Raw genomic sequence first — 20,279 nt, forward strand, 5'->3', positions numbered from 1 at the left:
GAACAACTTCTTGAAAATATCATTGACACACCAGTTTTGCTTTCTGAAAACACATGGGAGGATGGTGAATAGTCACTCTTCAGTTCTGGAATACAGCCTCATCTTGTATTCTGAAACCAAGCCTGATCATCTTCCAGATGCACTATAAGACCTCTTTATTTGGACAACCCTTCAGCAGGAAGAATTAAGTTTGGGAACATTGTCTTGGGAGTTTCTTCTCTTACATATTATTTATTTTAGTATTATTATCTGTCTTTATAAGATGTTTTATTGTAAGACACCCTGACCCTTTTTTGTGCATAGTGACATATAAATCTAATAAATAAATAAAATCCCTTTAGTTGGCCAAAGGCTTGTTCACAAACAGCTCCCCACCGTTAGACACCAAGTGTGTAGAAAGTGAGAGGTAAGGACAGAGACTAGAATGACAGTCTCTGGAAAACCAAAGTGGTGTTTCATGGAACTAAAAAGAAAGAAAAAATAGAAAAGAGAAATTGCCCACTATGAAACCATCACAAGCCACTTCCCCCAAATAAGAAAAGTATGTTCCCCAGTGTAAAATATTTATTATCCTGAAAACAATGTAGAAAGCACATTAGATCTCATTACATTTGTATGTGTGCGTTCCTTTCAGGTGCAATGCAATTTAGGCAAGCTGTGGAACATTAGTCTTGTGACCCAAGGGTTTTTTTAGTAGTTACCATTTTTACTGAACATAGATAAAAGAAACTTGTCATGAATAAATTGCCTATCCTGTAAGAATGATATAATGTTGCCAGTTTATCAGAGAACTGATGGGTATTTTAGTCAGTCTTCCCTAGGTAAAATGCCTTGTTGTTAAAAATACAGGGCGCTCTATTTCAGGGGTTTTTTTCACTTACCATCTCAAAATGGAAAGTTCACAAAGCTGGTGATGGGTGATCCAACTCTTTAATGAGTCCCTGCAATCACTCTAAGTAGGCTAGTAAAGCAAAGGAGCACCTGGTTTACACTCAGCATGTGTCATAGCTTTGCTTGCTTAACTCACTCAATGAAATGCATATAAATACTCCCTTCTTTCCCCTCACCCTTCATAAAAAAACAACTTGATACAGCTTGGAGAGAAAAAAATCCATTTGATTTAACTACCCAGCTGTGAAATATCAAAAAGGATGCATATATACAGCAAGTGGTTTACTTGTTGTTTATGAAACAGAAATAGCCACCCTGCATTCAGCAAAGTACTTATTAACACAATTAAATTTAAGTATACACCCAGATCCTAGTGAAATCCAGTAATATTTAAGCATGTGCTATGCTGAATTGGGATCAAATTATGATGACTCTAATATGTCCTGTAGGTCAGGATACTAGTTAACACCCTGGCCAGAAATTAAATCTCATCTCCTGAGTTTGTGGCTGGTTTAATGATAACCAATGGGCAAAATCATTGCAAGAAGGTATTTTTCTTAATTTCATTTTGAAATATTTTAAACTAATGTTAGTGTACTTAATATGGATATGATATCCACATTTCACAAAAGCATTATTTCAGAGGGGGAATAATGAAGGTAGTAGTATGCCTCATTTTCCAGGGTGAGGAAGTGCTATGTATAAGAATGAAATATAACCTAAAATGTTGAGACAGAAATATCGAAGGTACAAGGGGAAGATCATCCTGGAAATTTTCAGCCTAGCTACTATGTTGTGCATGGAGAGCTGGTCAGGTTTGTCTTTTCTTCCACCCTCCCCCCACCCCATTATATCCCGGAAAAAAAAAAATCCTGTTTTCACCAGTATTTAAAAAAAAGAATCATTTAAAACCTGAAATCCCTCCAACTTCCTGTTTTTCAGCTTTGAAAACTGAAAAAAAAGTGGAGGGAGGGGACTGATTTTTTTTTTCCCTTGAGGTTTTAATTTTAATTGTTTTTCAAAAGCACAATTTGAAGCAAACGCATAAATGAGCATGTTTACAAGAATGTTGTTTGAGCAGTTTTAAGGCAGTAATACGTATTCGGGGCACTTACTTGGTACCTACTGAAGTTTCTTTGAAAACTGCTGCTAAGGCACATGTCTAGTTTAACTGTGATGGGGGTGTGACCAGTTTTGATTCCAGCTGTTTTCTTTTTTACATTTTCATTGAGGTGGGCAGGTGACCTGCAGTTCACACCTTAGCTGCTGCTGTTTGTCTTGAAACAGTTTTCTGCAAGACTCTTTGAAAGGAGTCAGATTACATTTGTATGTGCCGACTCTGTCTCTCTAATGGTTCTCAATTACAGTCAGAGCTTGGCTTTGAGAAACAACATCTAGTATCCAGCACGTAACTTTTTCTTTTTTTTTCTGGAAAGAGTGGAAATTAGACATTTTGGCTAAATTCTTAAATCAGCACCTTTTGAAAACTTAGATCTGTCTTTGGAGCCCTTTTTTCTTTTCTTTTCTTTTTGTGTTCCTACAGCTCCTAGCATAATTGGGTCTTGGTCAATGCCTAGTGCTCCTAGACACTTTGTCTAAAGAAATCAATTAGAATTAACAGTAGTAATGAGGGAGTTGGAGGTTAAGCTGCGTTTATACTAGCAAATGCAACAGCAAGGATTTCTTGGGATGGATGTAGCTACTATTTCTCTTGACTTTTTCAAGAACACATAATATATGCAATTTTCATTTAAACTACATTTTCGAGAAGCCACATCCAAAAACCTACTTAGGCACAGAAATAGCTTTTTGGAACTGGCTATTAGCATTTTGTCAAGGACATCAGTGAGAACAGGATCAGGGTCTCAAACAAGCATCTAAGCTTTCTTGAGATATCTAAATCCAAGAAGTCTTAACATAGCAGGGATATGTTTTTGGAGGGTTTTTAAACCTCTCTTTCTCTCTTTCTCAAATGAGCTTCTAATCTCACCTGTCACCTGGGCAACTTTGCCAAAGTGGCCAGGCTTTAAGAGGTGTTTGGATGTCTTGCAAGCATGCAAAGATCTGTTTAGACTAATTCTTAAGCTAGCCACAACGTAGCAGAAACATTATCCGGGAACAGAGAAACCCTATGTTTTCAAGAGTAATGTAATTGTGCTCCCACAATTAACTTAGGAAACACAGGGAAACTATTGAGCTATACAGTGTATGCCATTAAAATTATTCCTTGAAATGGGTTGTTTCCATTTTGCACAGGTGGTAAACTTATCTCACATGGTTTATATATAAAAGCCTGAAATGAGTGAGCACTGGCAAACAGCATCTAATGGTGTCATTAAAATGATTGTAAACATGCCTGTTGGGGCAGATGTGTGCTTTCTTTCTGTTGACATACATTCAGATTGTTGGTTAAGATCAAACAAATGCAGACTTTTAATATGTCAAAAATGTCTGCATTCTAACAGGTTCTGTTTGTAAAGAGATCCGTTTCCTTAGGAGCCAGGACAGCTATAAAATAGCCAGACTACACGATCGGATCCAATGTCTACCCCTATTTTCTTTGATTAGAGCAACATTCGCTATATCTGTCTCTCTGCAGTCTATGGTTTCAATAGAACAAGGGATTTTGTGTTGCATCATTCTGGTTTTAGGAAACACTTCAACAGAGTAATAAATGTAGAGAATATACAAAGCTCAGAGTTCAGGGAATACATGCACTTTTTTGTCCAGTTGCTCTCAGTTTTACTATAATTGCCAGGTTTACAATGATTATTTACTCTACCACACAAAGCAACATAGCTAGCTAGGGTTGTCATTATTCACCAGAGGAGAGGATGACTTTAAACACATTTCCTCAGGGCCAGATCGCCCAGCCTAGGAAAGGTTGATGGGCAGCTTTCAATGCAGAGAGGACCACGTGGGTCCTCTCTGCTCGGAGCAGGATGCAGACACCAGGTGTAATGTTTCACACCCTCTTGTTCAAAAAAGCAGAACTGTAAATGGGTTTGATCTGTGCTTGTGGCAAGGGTTGCTCTGAAGTTCCAGCAAAGCAGGGCTGTGAAGAAGCAAAGCCAAGGATTTGCAACAATGTCTATGACCTTGGCAACAACCCTTACAGATGCACAAAAGACCAAAAAATAAAAAATAAAAAAGGATGTGGCTTGCAAAACTTTGAGACCGATGATTTATTGAAAATAATAGCAGAACCTTTTGATTCCATATGCTTCACTATCAAAGCTATGGGTTTAAACTGCAGTAAAGCCGATTCAGACTGATTCTCAGGGGGAGAAAAAAAAATTCCTTATTGTCAGAATAGTAGGATACTGGAACAAGCTGGCTCGTGAAGCTGTAGAAACCCCTTCTTAGGAAGCTTTCAAGAGGCTGGATAAGCATTTGTCAGGAATGGTTTAGGATTTCTGCAGAGGGTTGGACTATATGCCCCTGGAGGTTTCTTCCAGTTCAGTGGGCGTGTTTATACAAGCTGCTATATGTAAGCAGCTTGTAGACTCAATCTACTGTGCATTAGCGCATCACAGTGAAAGCCATGCAATTGCACTAATGCTTAATAGAATGAGTCTACTGCACATTTGCATCACTTAAAAAGTGTGCGCTGATGCAACCGTGCAGTAGTGCTGGTTACTGCACATTTAATTAGCACCTGTTATTACAGGTACTAAACTTAATGCACAGCAATCACAGTACAGTAATGCATGTATGCAAAACAGGCTGTATTTGATTCAGATTTGGATTCAGGCCGAATTGGGGACAGTGATTTGATTTGTTGATTCGGATCACTGTCCTGATTCAATTCAGCCAAATCCTAATCTGAAGATTCGATGCTGATTCAGAGAATCAGTAATTCAGCCATAGACACAGCTTTAAATGTTTTTCTACATACCTCGAGGTACCAGGCGCGGTTTGTGAATGCTGTGATGCTGGGGCAGATGGAGCATCCCACATGAGCGGGGGGTGGTAGAGGCCTGCATGCTTAGCGTTGAACCCAGAAGTGGACTGAAAGCAATTGACTGCAGGGAGGGAACCCCGGGTGTCCCGCCCAATATATAGTAGGCACCAGTCATCCCCCCAACCCTCCCCCCGCATGCTCCCTGGCAGAGCTGGAAGTGGACCAGAAGTGGTTCTAGTCCACTTCCAGGTCTGCTGCCGAGTGGACCAGCATTCGCGAGCCACCTGGTACTTTGAGGTATGCAAAAAAACCATTTAAAGCTGTGTCTGTATCCAAATCACTGAATCTTTCCAAACCTCTCCAGATTGATTCAGAGGCTTCTGATTCAATTCAGAAAGATTAAAGGGTCTCCTGATTCGATTCAAATTCTGATATTTGGCTACCGAATTGGGCTGAATCTCCGCCAAATTGAATCAGGGACTGAAGCTTCACACAGCCCTAATGTGTAGACACGCCCTACATGTAGTTTTAGTGATCCCAATCCTAATTTATTTATTCCACTAAGTTATTCATTAAATTCAATGCAAATATAATCAATTAAATTTTATTTAGCTACTAACACCAAATACTGGTGTAGCCTACGTGCACCTTATAGATAGGTGCGAGGAAATGAAACAATTAAGTGAAACAAATGTTGCTTAAATCACAAAGAAACTAAACAATTTTCTCAGGTTGATCGCAACATAGCCAATTCTGCAGCTGTTTCCCGATGTGCTCTGCCAGCCCTGCCTCTCAACACTAGTGGGTGGAGAGGCCGCAGCGGGGGGAGGATGGAGGAGGGGGAGGCCTCCATCTTGTCTGCTGGCAATCCTTTGTGTGGCCTTGCTGCTCAGCTCTGATTGGCGGAGAGGCCCCAGGGGAGGGTGGGAAGGAGGGATGAGGGGGCGGTTGCCATCTTGTCTGCTGCCCATTGTACCATCCTGCCAGCTGGTGCCTGGGGAGCCAGCATTGTTTTTTTTATTAAGGGTTTTTTTTAGCTGGTTTCACAGACAATCCTGGATGTTATGGTTTCTGTAAAGTTCACAGGATTGTGAGTTGAGTAGACCTTTATTATTCAAGTGAAACGACATTGCAATATTGTCTTAATCTATCCTCAGGAAAGTTAAGCCTCTAGCTCCTTTTAGATTAATGGCTTTTTTGCCAGTTTACATATACTGGGGATATGGCCATCTATATCTGGATATATGGGAGTGAATATTTCTATGCGTTATAATCTTGTTGATTTAAAGTTTGAGACCAGAATCTCTCTTCTATCTGCACCATTATAAACCAGGTATAACTCCTTTAAAGTCAATGGAATTATGCAGGTGTAAAACTGATGTATAAGCCAGTCTGTGCAGTACAATGTACTCTTGGTACTAGTTAAGGGTATACAATATCCCTTTCATTTTTCAAAGATCTTTACCTAATGCTACATCAAAGTCACAGACTTCCTGACTTCGATTCTTTCTTTACTGGGAACCATCTGAAAGTAGCTTGCCTGTGGTGTTATTAGATTACTGTATTTGGGCTTGAGACATGATATATAAACTACTCAGTATCTGCTCAATCTCTATCCAATTCAGTTACCTAATTAAACCGCTCCCATATTCTCTGAACTGAATTTAATGCAGAATATTACACAAGGCATGTTTTATTAATTCACCATGTATTTTAATGTTTGGACCAAATTCTCCACTCCATTACACAGACTATGTAAATGAAGTTTAACGCCAGTGGAATTCCCCTGGATACCTATGGATCTGCGAACAGAGTTGGCTGTTATGAGTCTCTCTTTTCCACTCTTCCAAAAAAAAAAAAAACTAACAGCCCATGTAAAAAGAAAAGAAACCAAAGAAGAAAACTATACACAAAATTGTAACGGTCTACAAAACATTTCTTGATCACTGTTCAGCTTTTTGTGTCTCTGCAACGGAGATCGCTGTCAGATAGCCATTGTACATTTTTGCTCATACAAGACTGTCTGGTGACAGGGTTTGTTACATGTTGGGATTAGAAAAGCCTGCTTGATTGACAGAGAAAGGGTGAACTTGTGCTATGGGTCAGTGCTTGGCAGGACCTTGGACACAAGACATATTACACATCCTCTTGAGTAGGTGGAGATAGCTTGTACTCATGAGCGTTCAAACATACTCAGTTTCCTCAGGAATAAAGAGGGATTTAGCACAGTAGAGGTAAAGCAAAAGGTGGTTTCCTATTAATCCTGCCTAATCATAGTTTATTTTTTAAGTCAATAGGAGAAACAACCTATGATTTAGAGAAGTAGATGTTTGAGTTAATGCCTAGCATGGTGTTAACTCTTTTCAAAACCAGGCTTAGTAAATGAATAGCCTTGTGCTGCTAAAATTTTGTGTTGTTTTAAAACACAAACAGCTTTTCTGAGCAGTTCAATACAATATTTAAATACTGTGTGTTAAGCAGTTTTAGGGGAACTCAGATGACAGTATATGCTAAGGCTACCTGACCCATTTAAGTCAATGGCAAACTCCTGTTGAATCAAATAATGCAGGATTGGGCCTCTGGCTAATTTCACTAAGATCTTGCTATCTCGAGTTGTAGTCCAAAACAGTTCCATTAACTACAAGAAAAGCCTGGGTCCACAAGGAACTTGGGCACAATCACACCCAGTGGTTAGTCCTGGGGTGTAGTCCCTGTTCTGCATGTTATCCAATAACTCTGTAATGCAAAATGCCTGCACAAATGCCCTGGAGAAAGAGCGAGCACCCAAGACTTCCTCTCCCAGGGTACTGTTCTTGTCACTACAGACACATGGCCTTTTAATTTGTTCTTTTTCTGACCTTATGAATCTCAGCTTCTTTTCTACAGTGGTACAGTTTCAATGTGAAGGGGTAGAAGAGAAACAGAGAGTGCTCCAACTATTAATCTACTCATTGTCAGCAATCCCTCAATCTAAGGATGGTTTCTACCACTGCTCATCTATGGGTCTTGAGGTGACTTAAGAGTCCAATCCTTGAGCCACAGATCTGTCCACAGAAGCTGCAGATCTTTCCATAGAGAGGATAGTCTGTAGGCCAGGATTTCTCTCCTTTTCCTTCTTCCATTATCTCTTGTCTGCTTTGAGGGAAAGATGCTTGAAATCAGCAGGCACTTGGTTGAGGTTGTGAAGCCACTGGAGCCAGTCAGTAGCCAAGTCCTTCCAAGTCTTGATGTCAATATCAGTTTTCTTAAGATATGCTTTCCATGTGTCCTTGTAACATGTCCTCTGGGCACCGCAAGATCTCAGGCTGAGAGTAGATCACTTGTTTTGGGAGCCAAGAGTCAGGCATCCACACACAATGTCTGATCCAGTGAAGTTGAGGATCACTGACACAATGCTGGTTACATTGGCTTCAGCAAGGATGCTGGCATTTGTGCAGAGATCTTCCCATTTTACATGATTAATCTGCTTTATAAAAGGGAACTGGTAGTTCCACCAACACTTCCAGCCATCTTTTAAATAAAAGAAAACACACCCAAAGCCAAAAGTACTTTCAGACTTTGAATCAGAGTCTCATGTGGGTACCTAACTTTAGGTTTCAGGTAAGTACACAAATCTGACAGATTGGTGAGATTTCAGGCTCTTCCTTCTCTCTGTTTCTTATTGAGAGCCTATGCATCTCCCTGCTCAGTGTTGTAACTCCAAACATAGGCATCTAACTCCAATTTGCAAATTCTGTTTCTGGAACCAAATCTGTCAAAGCGAAGTGTGACAATGCTGAGTCTCACCTTGCCTTAGTGCAGTGGTTTTCAAACCATGTCCCCTCAAACCCTGGGGTTTCATCAGCATGTTTGCAAAGGGATTGGGGCACTTAAGGAGTAGGCCAGAAGGCAGCATGCTGCCATTGCCACGCTGGTCACTTGGCTCTGTGTCAGCTCACATAGCCCACAGAACCAGACGTCAGCAGAAGATTTGATATGAAAGGGTTGAATGACTTTAGGAAGTTTAAAAGAGATGTGGACAGTGTGGTCTTCCAGGGCTTAGACCTCGGGCCCCCATTATTCAATATTTTCATCAGTGATTTGGACAAGGGGGTAAAAAGCACCTTGTTCAAGTTTGCAGATGACACTAAGATATGGGGAGAAGTGGGCACGCTGGAGGAGTGGGACAGGCTACAACTAAATCTCGACAGGTTATAGGGGTGGGTGGATGAGAATAGGATGGGATTCAACACCGACAAGTGCAAGGTGATGCACCTGGGGAGGAAGAACCAGCACCATACTTAAAGGCTGGGGAACTCCCTTCTTGGCAGTGCAGAGGCAGAAAAGGATCTTGGAGTCACTGTTGATGCCAAGATGAACATGGGCCGGCAGTGTGGGGATGCAGTCAGGAAGGCCAACCGCACCTTGTCATGCATCCACAGATGCATCACGAGCAGGTCCAAGGAGGTGATCCTCCCCCTCTATGCGGCACTGGTCAGGCCACAGCTGGAGTACTGTGTCCAGTTCTGGGTGCCGCACTTCAAGAGGGATGTGGACAGCATGCAGAGGGTCCAGAGGAGGGCCACTTTCATGATCAGGGGGCAGCAGGGCAGGTCCTATGAGGAGAGGCTATGGGACCTGGACCTGTTCAGCCTCCACAAGAGAAGACTGAGAGGGGATTTGGTAGTCATCTATAAACTTGCCAAGAGGGACCAGCAGGCAATGGGAGAATCCCTGTTCCCCTGAGCACTACTGGGGGTAACAAGGAACAACAGCTATAAGTTGACTGAGAGCAGGTTCAGGCTAGACATTAGGAGGCATTACTTCACAGTCAAGGCGGCTAGGAGCTGGAACTAACTTCCAAGGGAAGTGGTGCTTGCCCCTACCCTGGGGGTCTTCAAAAGAAGGCTAGACAGCCACCTAGCTGGGGTCATTTGACACCAGCATCCTTTCCTACCCATGGCAGGGGGTCAGACTTGATGATGTGCTTAGGTCCCTTCCGACCCTACCAACTATGAAACTGTGAAAAGCCACTGTGTAGTGGATCTGGGCCTCAGTTCACCATCTGTAATGGGGGCTAATAGCATTTCCTTACCATATAGGGATCTTAAAAATCGTAAAGTCCGCAGACACTAAGGTCATAATTACCTTAGCTAGTATTTAAGCTTCTTAATGCAACCCATCTATTGTATTTGCAGCAAGCAGCAGTGCTATATTTAGTAACATACATGTTGGGAAAATTAAAACTAGGTTTTGGTGGGATTATGGCTTTGTCTTATTTAATGGTATCTCTGTTGCAGTGTTGTGCCTCTTACATTTTTAGAAATGGTTAACTCTCAGTAGAAAAAGCTGACTGTAAATTTGAAGGGTTTGTTATAATTTCTAATATTAAAAAAAGACTGCAAAGGATATAACATCTCAACTAATGAAGCTGCCAAAAATTAATTTACATTGGCATGCATTTCTGACTAAACCAAAAGCTGCTGATATTCTTGTCTTAAACTTTTGTTTTTCATTTAAAAAATGCAGGAATCACTAAATTAAAGTCACCTGCCTATGTACCACAATTCTGTATCCTTTGCTTCAGCTACATATTTTGCAGGGAAAATTTTGGTCAAAATCTTTCTTTTTTTCATTTGTATTTTTTTCAGTACCTATAAGGAGATGACAGGATTTTACACCTTCTGTTCATCTTGAGTATTATTTATCTGGCAGGTGATATCATTAAATAAATAAGAGGAGTAAAATTTCTTTTTCAGCATCTTGCCCCATAGAAAAAGCAGATAGGCAAAAACCTACTACAAGATGCCATTTTATGTAATACCCATACAGAAACGAATCTGCTGCCTCCTTTAACAAATCTGCTGTCTTTAGAATTGTGTTCTGTTTCTTTAACAGAACAGTTGTTACTCACAAATACCGAAAAAAAAAAAAAGGCTTTGAAGAGCTGCATTTAAAAATTACTTTTTCCAGGGATTTATTGTTTTAGATGCATGCTATTTTATTGTGTTTTGCTTAGCTTAATAAATATTTATAGCATGACTCTGTCTGGCATATTATCATTTTTATTAATATTTTTTGGAATATGTAAACTTCTGCATAGTTTGGCAAGGCAAAGAGAACACTTTTAGTCCAGTGAACATAGAAAAGGCTGCATTTCAAACTGAAATAAATTGCTGAACACTCACAGACTCAAGAGTCAGTGGCTTAAGGACACCAAATGTTTTGCCTGGTAAACTCTGAGATCCACTCTTCCTCTCTGACTTGAGTGAATTTAAAAATGGTGTTTGGTTTAAGATTATCTCTAGGGGAGGGTGGGGAACAGAAGCTGTATTCTTCTGGAAACTGGATTTGCATTACTGCCTTATTTGCATCACTGAGAGGCTGTTAAGATAGAGAAATTGTTAGAGCAATAAACATCTGCTCCAGAGGTGTAAACAGGAAGTTTAAAGTCTGCAATGTGAAAATGTTACACCCTTTAAATACAGATTCAAATGAGATGTGTGAGTTGGGACTCAAATCTGAGACCTATTCTGGAAAGAGCTTTAAGGGAAGAGTGTATTAGGTTAGGATGCAAAATAGCATGAACATTTAAGGCCTGAGATGGTTGGTATGAAATCTCTGTATCAGCTTTTTCAGAACAAAATATGAACAAGATCAGGATCATACCCTACACTCTGAACATCATGGGTCTTAACGTAATGCTTTGCTCTTTGAAGTGACAGGCTTAGACAAATTATATTACTTAGGAATCTCAAACCAATAAATTCCAACTTTGGATAAGCAGAAGTCAGTTACATATTGTCTGCTACTGATTTGCAGTGCAATTCTGAGTTTATTGAATGGCCAGCATTTTTTGCATAAATCTGAAATCTATAATTATACTTCTGCCTTAAGACCCTTATAATTGAACTGCAGATTAACTAATTTCAGTTACCAAAACCAGGGACAGACATGTTCTTGTTCAAGTCAAAACAAATCAAACATACAAAAATGATTAAACCTAATTCAACTCTTATTTGAAATGAGGACTTTCACCAATCAAGTATGCATAATAATAATTCAATGATTTAAGTATAATTTTATGGAGATATTAATGTCAGGTGTGTGGGGCCTTTGTTCTGAGATAGGTACAGATGCATAAAAAGCTCAAGAGGATTTACAGGCAGATAGAAAAAAGATAAAAGGTCATGTTTCCTTTTACTGTATGAATGAAAATTATGCCTAACCAGCATCTATAGAAGAATCTACTCAGTCCTTAAGCATCCTGTCATCCTTTCTGTCTCATCTAGATAAAAACGTTTCTTTTTCTGTCATCACTTTAAGACCCAAGTCCTTCAGCTGGCATCCAACTGGGAAGCATGTGGATGAAAGAAGAAAACCTTCCCTAGTCTGAAGCGATGCTATGCAAACCATTAGCTGGTGACCCTCCTGCACCATCTTTTTATGGATGTCTGAGGAAGACCAGAGTATCCTACACATTAATAGATCTTTTTACATGACGCTGTTCTCACCAAGAAATTTCCCATGTAAGGGAACCCTAAAAACATGTGTGACCCAGCAGGCTTGTGAAAAAATATCTGCTTCCCATGAAAAATGGATGAGGATCAGTGTGATAGAAGGCCTTCCCAAGGTTGGCCCAATTGTTGGCCTGCCCACTTGTCTAGGGAAGCCCACCCATCTGACTTTCCCATCATGCCTTTGTTGGAACTTACCAGCTGTTCATAGGCAGGAGGCTGCCTGTGGCAGGACATCTGTGGGTGTTTGCCACTTTAAAGGCCTGAGTAGGTTGTGAGGCAGCCTGCAGGTGACTGCAGAGCCAATCAGATGGTCACATGACAGCCAACAGGCTGCCTGATTGGAACAAGGCTGTGGAGCCTCAGCATAAGAGCAGGCCCTGAGGAGCAGAGCCAGCAGTTGCAGGCAGGAAGTCCAGAGTGTGTGTGAGAGTAGGGACCCCAGTGGGGAGGGTGGGCATGTGGCCATGGTAAGTCTTTGGACACTTTTGTCCAAATTTGGGCCAGAGTCCAAGTGAGGACCAGCAGTGGTGCTGAGGGAATAACAGTGAAAGTGATTTAGGTGCCATCCGCAAGACATGGAAAGTAGTACAAGAAAGTTTGAAGCCACGTATAATGCTGTAGGCATTGGGGTATTAAATGGGCATCCTCCTATATTTTACATCCAGTATTATTATATCAAAGCATAGTGAGCAAATTAGGGCAGCCTGCCCTGGACATGTGGGCAGGCCCACACTGTGATTGGCCCCAGGACAGCCCCCTGTCACACTGTCCATTTATTTCCCAGTGCCAAGGGCGTAATATATGGCTCCAAACCATCCCTGCACCGTGTCCCATGCCTCACAGATGGCAATTTAATATTCGTGGCAATTCTCTTGGCCCCTTACTGAGCCAAACTGAGCCCCGTACCAAGACTCTCTCATACTACCCCTAGCTGAGCCACACACACGATGCCCTTTGCTTGGGCCTCAGTCTTACTATCCTGCTCTGCATTGCCCTTCAGGACCACCCAGGCTCCCTACTCTATATAGCCCTTCAGGCTTCATCTCTTGAACTCGTGGTCCTGGCCCTCTCAGACCTTCAGGCCACCCAATTCAGGCCCTGCTTTACAACGGATTGTCAGGCCTACCCCTCCCCCCCCCCCCCCCCCCCCCCACACACACACTGAGCTTATTCCAGCCCCTGATCCTCTCAGATGTTGGGCATTTCAGACTTGGCCTATGGCTCACTCAGGCCTCAGGTGTCTGCCAACATGCCTGGACACCAAACCTGCCCCCTCTATGAGGTAACCCACCAGGTAGTGGGGCTGAGACTATATGGCACCCCAGCCTCACCTTTTACTACGGAGGCACAGGTGTGGCAGTTTCTGGAGACTGCCCCACCACAGGCAACCCCACCACACCATCCAACCCCAGTAGGGTGCAGTTTCAGGTCTTACCCAGGACCAACAGGAACCTCCTCCATTCCCATAGTTCCTACCCTAACCTCCAGATGTTCTGGGAGTTAGTCTGCAGCCTGAGTGATGTTTCTCTGGCTCCCTAGATGCAACTTCCAGCTCTACTTATACTGAGGCTGCCCGGTCCTCCTCCAATTCAGTGGCCCTCTTTCAGTCATGCAGCCATCCAATTGGGCCAAACCACACCTGCCGGCTACTCAGAGCCTGTGTGATACCTCTTAAAGTGGCAGGCACAATCTGTGCTCTGCCACAATCAGTTTTGCCATGGCAGAATGAAGAGGATCCTTGTAGCCATAAAATAAGGCAAAAGATTTGGCCTTAAAAGCTTAATTGGTGCATATGGTTTTGCCAGTTTTGTGTTGCATTTCACCAACAACGTAGAGCCAAAAGTATCAGAAATCTGCTGAATTCCCTTCTGAGACCTCATTATGCATCATGAGGTTGCCTTGTTGTAGAGGTTAAAAAAAAATACTGGGATGGATTTTTATATGTTGGTGCAGAGCCCATGGAGCTGGCTTTTCAATGCAGGCAGTACTGAAGTTAGCCTCGTACTTCAGTTATTCCCTTATTTACAATCGAAGCATTTGAATTAAAATTGCCAAGAACTACATGGCAAACTATTCTCATTTATGACGTTTGACGATGACTTGATTGAAGCTCTGAATGTTCTCTGTTGCTTCATTTAATACAAATTGTCCTTACTTGTGAATCCCACAAGATGCAAATAACAAAAATAAGAAACCAAACCAAAATCAAAAGTGAGGGCTGTGAAGTTCATTTGTTACCCACATGGGATGTGTTTACCAGCTTTAATCTTTGATGAAAGAACAGTTAAGCCTTTCGCTCCATCTTGCTTGCAGTGTTATGTCCTCAAGTCTGCTAGATGCTGTGAGCTGTGCCAAAAGGGCAACTGGTAATTAGTAATATTACCACCCGTTCCTGCACCCAAGTACATCACGAAACACATGCTTTGTTCATTTAAACAGTTCCTATATTGTCAGTCTATCTAGTGCAGAAGCATGACTCATAGATTTTTGGTGTATGTATTTGTGTAAAGAGGGCATTACAGGGGAATGGCTGCAAAATGAGTAAGTGGGCAAACTGCCATATTCATGTAATTTGTTTATGAATATTTCTGTAGCACTCCTGCAAACTTGTATATGAATAATGAGAACCTGTGCACTTACGTTAATGAGAAAATCCCTAGTTACATTAGATTGTCAAGTTATTTATTATCAGGGATATCACTCTTTATTAAACAAATAGACTAGTATTAAACCTATGGCATATTTAGCATACGATAGGAAGAAGTGTTAGGAAGAAAATTACCTATGGACATGTTATTTTGCAATTGCCCTCTGAAAGCATCTTCCTTCTAACTGTTTACTGCAGGCTGTGGTCAGAGACTGGATGCTGGTCTGAATTATATTTCTATAGAAAGACTCATTACAATGAAGAAGATATTAAAGCATTTGCACAAAAAAGTAGGCCTCATTTCTGCAGAGATTTAGTCACATACTTAATTGTGCTTTAATTAAAGCGATTAAGGCTATACTAGGTGCATCTACGTGTGCGCTTTGCCGTACAGTTGACTAATTGGCTCTGCGGTAAAGCATCATGGTCTACACATACACTGGTATTAGGGAGCAGTAAACTAATTAACTCTGCCATGAGATAATACTGTTGGGGACAGTACTGTCTTGCAGGGGAGTACTTAACTGTGCTGAAACCAATGTGTAGATGGTGACCAGGCAGGGGCCAGACTCATGGCTGCCATCTAGCTTCAAGGCTCCACATGTTCAGCACTAGGATGGCCATCATAGAAGACAGTCAGGTTGTCCTCTATCCTCTACTGATACAAAACCAGACACCTTTATGGCCTCTATTTTTCTTCAAGAGAAAAATAGAGGATGTGAAGGCATCCAGTTTCATATCAGTAGAGGACAGAGTAGCAGAAAACTGAAATATCCTCTATGATGGCCACCCTATTCAGCACCCTCATGCCTCAGACAGCCCCTCTGCCATCCACCACTAGCACCTGAGCCTGAGGCTGACCCCTGAACCTGCTGCCAGCTTAGGCATGTTTTGTCACAGTCCAAAGTGCTGCTGTCCTGGGGGCAAGTGTAGATGCTGTGCCCGGGAGCAGTTTACTTTGGCTCAAAGTGCTCCAGAGTTTATCATGTTGCATTAATTGCACATGTAGATGCACCCGCCTAGTAGGGAAGTTAAGCAAGGTTAAGTTTTTAGCTTGTTCCCCTTCTGGTTTATTCAACATAACTTGCAAAGTTGTGATATTTGAAGTTTTGGTCCATGATACTCTCAAATTCTGAGAAAATTTAGATACAGAAATAAACTCGAACTTGAGGTCATCTGTAACTAAAAACATGGGCTCAGGATTGACTAGCCACAATTGTTCAGATTCTCCACTAGCCTCTCTGTGGGAGGAAAAGAAATCTCAAGCTAGTAAGCACTGAATGTTAATAACCATTGTTAACTTTCCCATACCTCCAGACACTTCCTGAATTAAATAACAACATGTCTAAAATTTGTTTTCATGGCTTCACCCTTGGTTGTTCCAGGGCAAGTCCAGTTTGATTTGACCTGTGTCCTGAAATCCAAGGACTAGACATGAACCAAAAAGAATTGTTTTTTGTGTCTGTGAATGTAAATTATTGACTAAGGGAGCCACAGATTGGTGGCAGGTATCTTAGAGGGCCCACAGTCAGTTGCTAGCTGTAATTACATATGGTGTATAAGAAAATGTTAAATAAACAAGCCATGGACTCCCTAAATCTCTAGCTTTGGTTCCATTGGGGTTTTGTCCAGACTCCAAGTACAACCCGACATCCCATTTATTCACATCTACAGTAATCAACCTTACAGAGGAGATTTTCAGACTTGACAAAGTAATCCTATAATGTTTAGAGTAAACTGGAAACAGGGAGAAATAGGTACAGTATGTTGCTAATGAACCCAAGCCTGTGGCTGGCCTAGAAAACTGCATCCGAGGACACTTCAAAATAAAACAAAAAAACAGTCTTTAAATCACTAGCACTTGATCTGCAGCTGTCTGGCTAATGGCCCTACTAGTGCCTAAAGCATAAGCCTGGGAGATTGTTTTACAGCCCTACTGGCCACTCATCCTTGATGACCAAAATTACGAGTGCTGGAAACAATTCTAAAAGCAGAATTTCTTAAAAAACAAAATAGCTTTGCTTTTTCCACAGTTCTGGCCAACACTATTTCTAAAGAACCCTGAATATAAATACCAAAGCCGCCTCTTCCTGATGCATTTGTAAACAGCTGTAGCTCATAACTAGACACTAGCTTTATTAATCCTGTGGTTATGTCGGTTAAACATTTGGAGCTAGCTTAGACCCTGATGCTCCAGTGTTCTCTTGTGTAGCTGCTATATTACTCTACATTGTCATGTGGCATCCTTACAAATGTTGCTGAAAATGATTGATGGAAAACCAACAAATCTGACCCAAGTCAAAATGTTTTCTCAACAATGCAAGTGACTGACAGAGTGGCTTCTTTTTGTTTCTAAGTGTTTCTTTTATATTACCAGCACAAACAAAATTGTACTTTTATGCCACTTATCTAAAGGGAGATTAGATTTAATTCTCCCCAGATACTGTTCAATGTTTAAAGGCATTTTTTCTACTTTGGGCAAGGATTATTTTTCTATTAGGCAAATGTCCTCCCTAGAATAAGGAATGATTTCCAGTCCTTTACAAGCTCTCTTGTTTTGCTAACAGGAAAGAAAAAAGAATTGAAGCACCTTTACATGTCTGGGATTAATTAATACATATCTTGGAATGTGGAGCTTTTGGGAATATGTTTATCTACAAGCCCTATTCCACATTGTTAAATATAATCCTATCTAAACTCCCACCCTTTTTCTATCTACCCACCTGTCATATTACCTAATGAATATGCCTTCTGCACTTAAAACCTAGAACATGATCCCTTGTCTACTGTAAGGTAAATATAGATTTAAAAGCTTTTCATCATACTCCCAAACATGCACACTCCCGTTGTCATCTACTCAAACCCCAATAAAGAGAATAACTACAAAACCTATTATCATCATCCAGATACATTCTAAGAATAAAGTTTGTATTCACCATTCAATTTTGAACCAGATGATCCATTCTAGGTCGCCGTTATAACATTTATACTACTCCACAATAACCTTCATTTATTCTTCCTTAATATGGCACTGGTATTGCACCTTAAAAGACTGAACAAATACCTATACTATCTTCCAAGAGCACGCACAAAGCATTCTCTAATATAATTACCTGATTTATCACAAAGACATTCCCCTGCATAGGTATATGCCATCTTTTTTTTTTCCTATTTCATTTGCTAGGCATTTATTGACTTAAATTCACCTTCAGTCCCTGACTTGAAATTCCTTGTCATCATCTGTATCCTGCACCCCAGTAGGAGATCTAAAAAGTATCAAGGAAAATGTAAAGACCAATTGTGCTTTCAGTGCTAATTTCCTTTTAATGGAGTATTTGCCCTTAGCAAGCTCAAATGGGCTCCCTGGCTGGATCTCCTTTTCATCTAATGCATCTGGGAAAATGGGGCAGACCCCTCTATGTCTTTCATTTCGTCTATCAAGTGGTGGGGCACTCCATGTCTAGATGTAGTGTGTGGATTTGTGAACTCTATTTAACCGCACTGAAAGTTTCTGAAACTCCAGAGTTTCCCAGAAATATCCAGATGTTCCAGTACAGATCTGATCCTTTGATGCCTTTCCCCACACACGAACCATAAAACATCCAGTCTAGTACATCAGTTCACCCTAATATTCCTGGCTTTACCACTTCCATTTGGCATGTTTCCTTTTGAGATGGCCAGACAATCTGTTTTCCTCATCTGAGAGTGGGTCACCTTCTAAATCATCTCCAGCTGGGAAAGATCCTTTATCCGTGTCTGGGTGGCCTGCACACCTGTGGGCAGTAGACACCAGTAATGTTTTTGCTGGAACAGTAAATTTAGTTTTAGATCTTACCTACACTTTGCATGTCTCCATCAACTCTTTATAGTACTATAATTAATAGTTGTCATTACGTAGATTCCTATACATAAATGCCTGTTTTTAGAACAGGCTGGCTTGAACATTAGTTAAGTGCTTGTTCCTCCAGCTGATCTGTGCATTGAAATCCTATTAATTTCAATGGGTCTTTTAAGTACCGACCAACAGGATTTAAGAATCCAATAGCTAGCATAGCACTGGCATGAAAGAATGTTTTATGTAATATGTGACTATATGTCTTGATAGCGTTAAAATGCTGGTGTACCCATGACAGTCCAGGAATTATGCAAGAGGCAAAGATTTTTTTCGTGTAATATCTTGATTGGACCAACTACTTGTTTGGGATTAAATTACATGAGCATTCAAAAGCTTGTCTTACATTTATCCCAACCATGCAGTTGATCCAAAAACATAACACCCCCAACAAAATCCTTCCCTCTTGTGTATATCTGAGATAATCAAGAATGTCAGGTGACTTCTACAAACAGATTTTAGTGTCATCTTGATTAACTAGAATGTGCCAATACATACAAAATGTTACCGCACACAATGGTACATATGGTATATAATGTACATAATGTTCTCACCTATTTTTTTTAAGCAACAGATTTTTCCAAATGCATATATATTTTGAAAAATCTATTGTTGCCATATATATATATATTTGCTATACAAAGTAAATTGTATATATTTGGAAAAATCTATCGTCGATTTATATTAAATCTGTATTTGTTATTTGGTGTACTTTTAGCAGGCAGATATATAGATATTAGGCATGTCAATTAATTGCAGTTAACATACACAATTAATTCATTGTTTGAATTATTTTTTTTTTAATGAGTTAATTCCCCATGTGGTTTTGGAGCCTGCACCTGGGCTCCACTCTGTTGCTGTCTGCTGCCTCCAGGCCACACTGCAGGGCAGCAATGGCAGCACAAAGGACCACAGGGCACCTTGGGCATAAGCTCCAGGCAGCTGCAGCAGGGAGCGGGAGGGCCATGTGCAGCTGCAGCTGCAGCCTGGAGGAAGCTAGTGGTCCAGCCCGGCAGCATGTGGAGCAGTGCCCAGCAGGCAACTGTGTGAAGGAGAAGGGGTGGGGGGAAGGGAAGGAGCTTGGAGGGGTGGGTGGAGTCTCCCACAATGAGGGGGGAGTGGGGCAGAGGCATAGGCTGGGGTGAACAGAGCTTTGGGGTAGGTCGTGGGACAGTGTGAGGTGTGGCAGCTCACCCAGGAGTGTGGGAAGGGGCTCCTGCTGCTGCACGCACCCTGCGGCATGCATGGGGGGCCATTCCCCCCTCATTTGCGCGCAGGATGTGGGTGGACTCCTGCTATGGGATGGAGCTCTGCATCCCACTGCCTTTGCCCTGGGACCCACACACTGGCTGTGCCACATCCCCTGCCCACATTGCACGGCTACTGGGGCAACAGCAGTGGAGTGCAGAGCTCAGCACACAGCAGCAGCCCACCTCTTTCCTACGC

General features: G+C 41.4%; 1 protein-coding gene across 10 annotated transcripts in view; it reads left to right on the forward strand.

The window, feature by feature from the left end:
• The window catches only part of SEMA3A (semaphorin 3A), a 468,302-nt gene that overhangs the window by 56,544 nt on the left and 391,479 nt on the right, over positions 1-20,279 (forward strand). The gene's annotated exons all lie outside the window — the stretch shown is intronic.

This window comes from Crocodylus siamensis, chromosome 4, assembly GCF_052110815.1.
Source record: "Crocodylus siamensis isolate JL-2025a chromosome 4, ASM5211081v1, whole genome shotgun sequence".
Lineage (NCBI taxonomy): Eukaryota > Metazoa > Chordata > Crocodylia > Crocodylidae > Crocodylus > Crocodylus siamensis.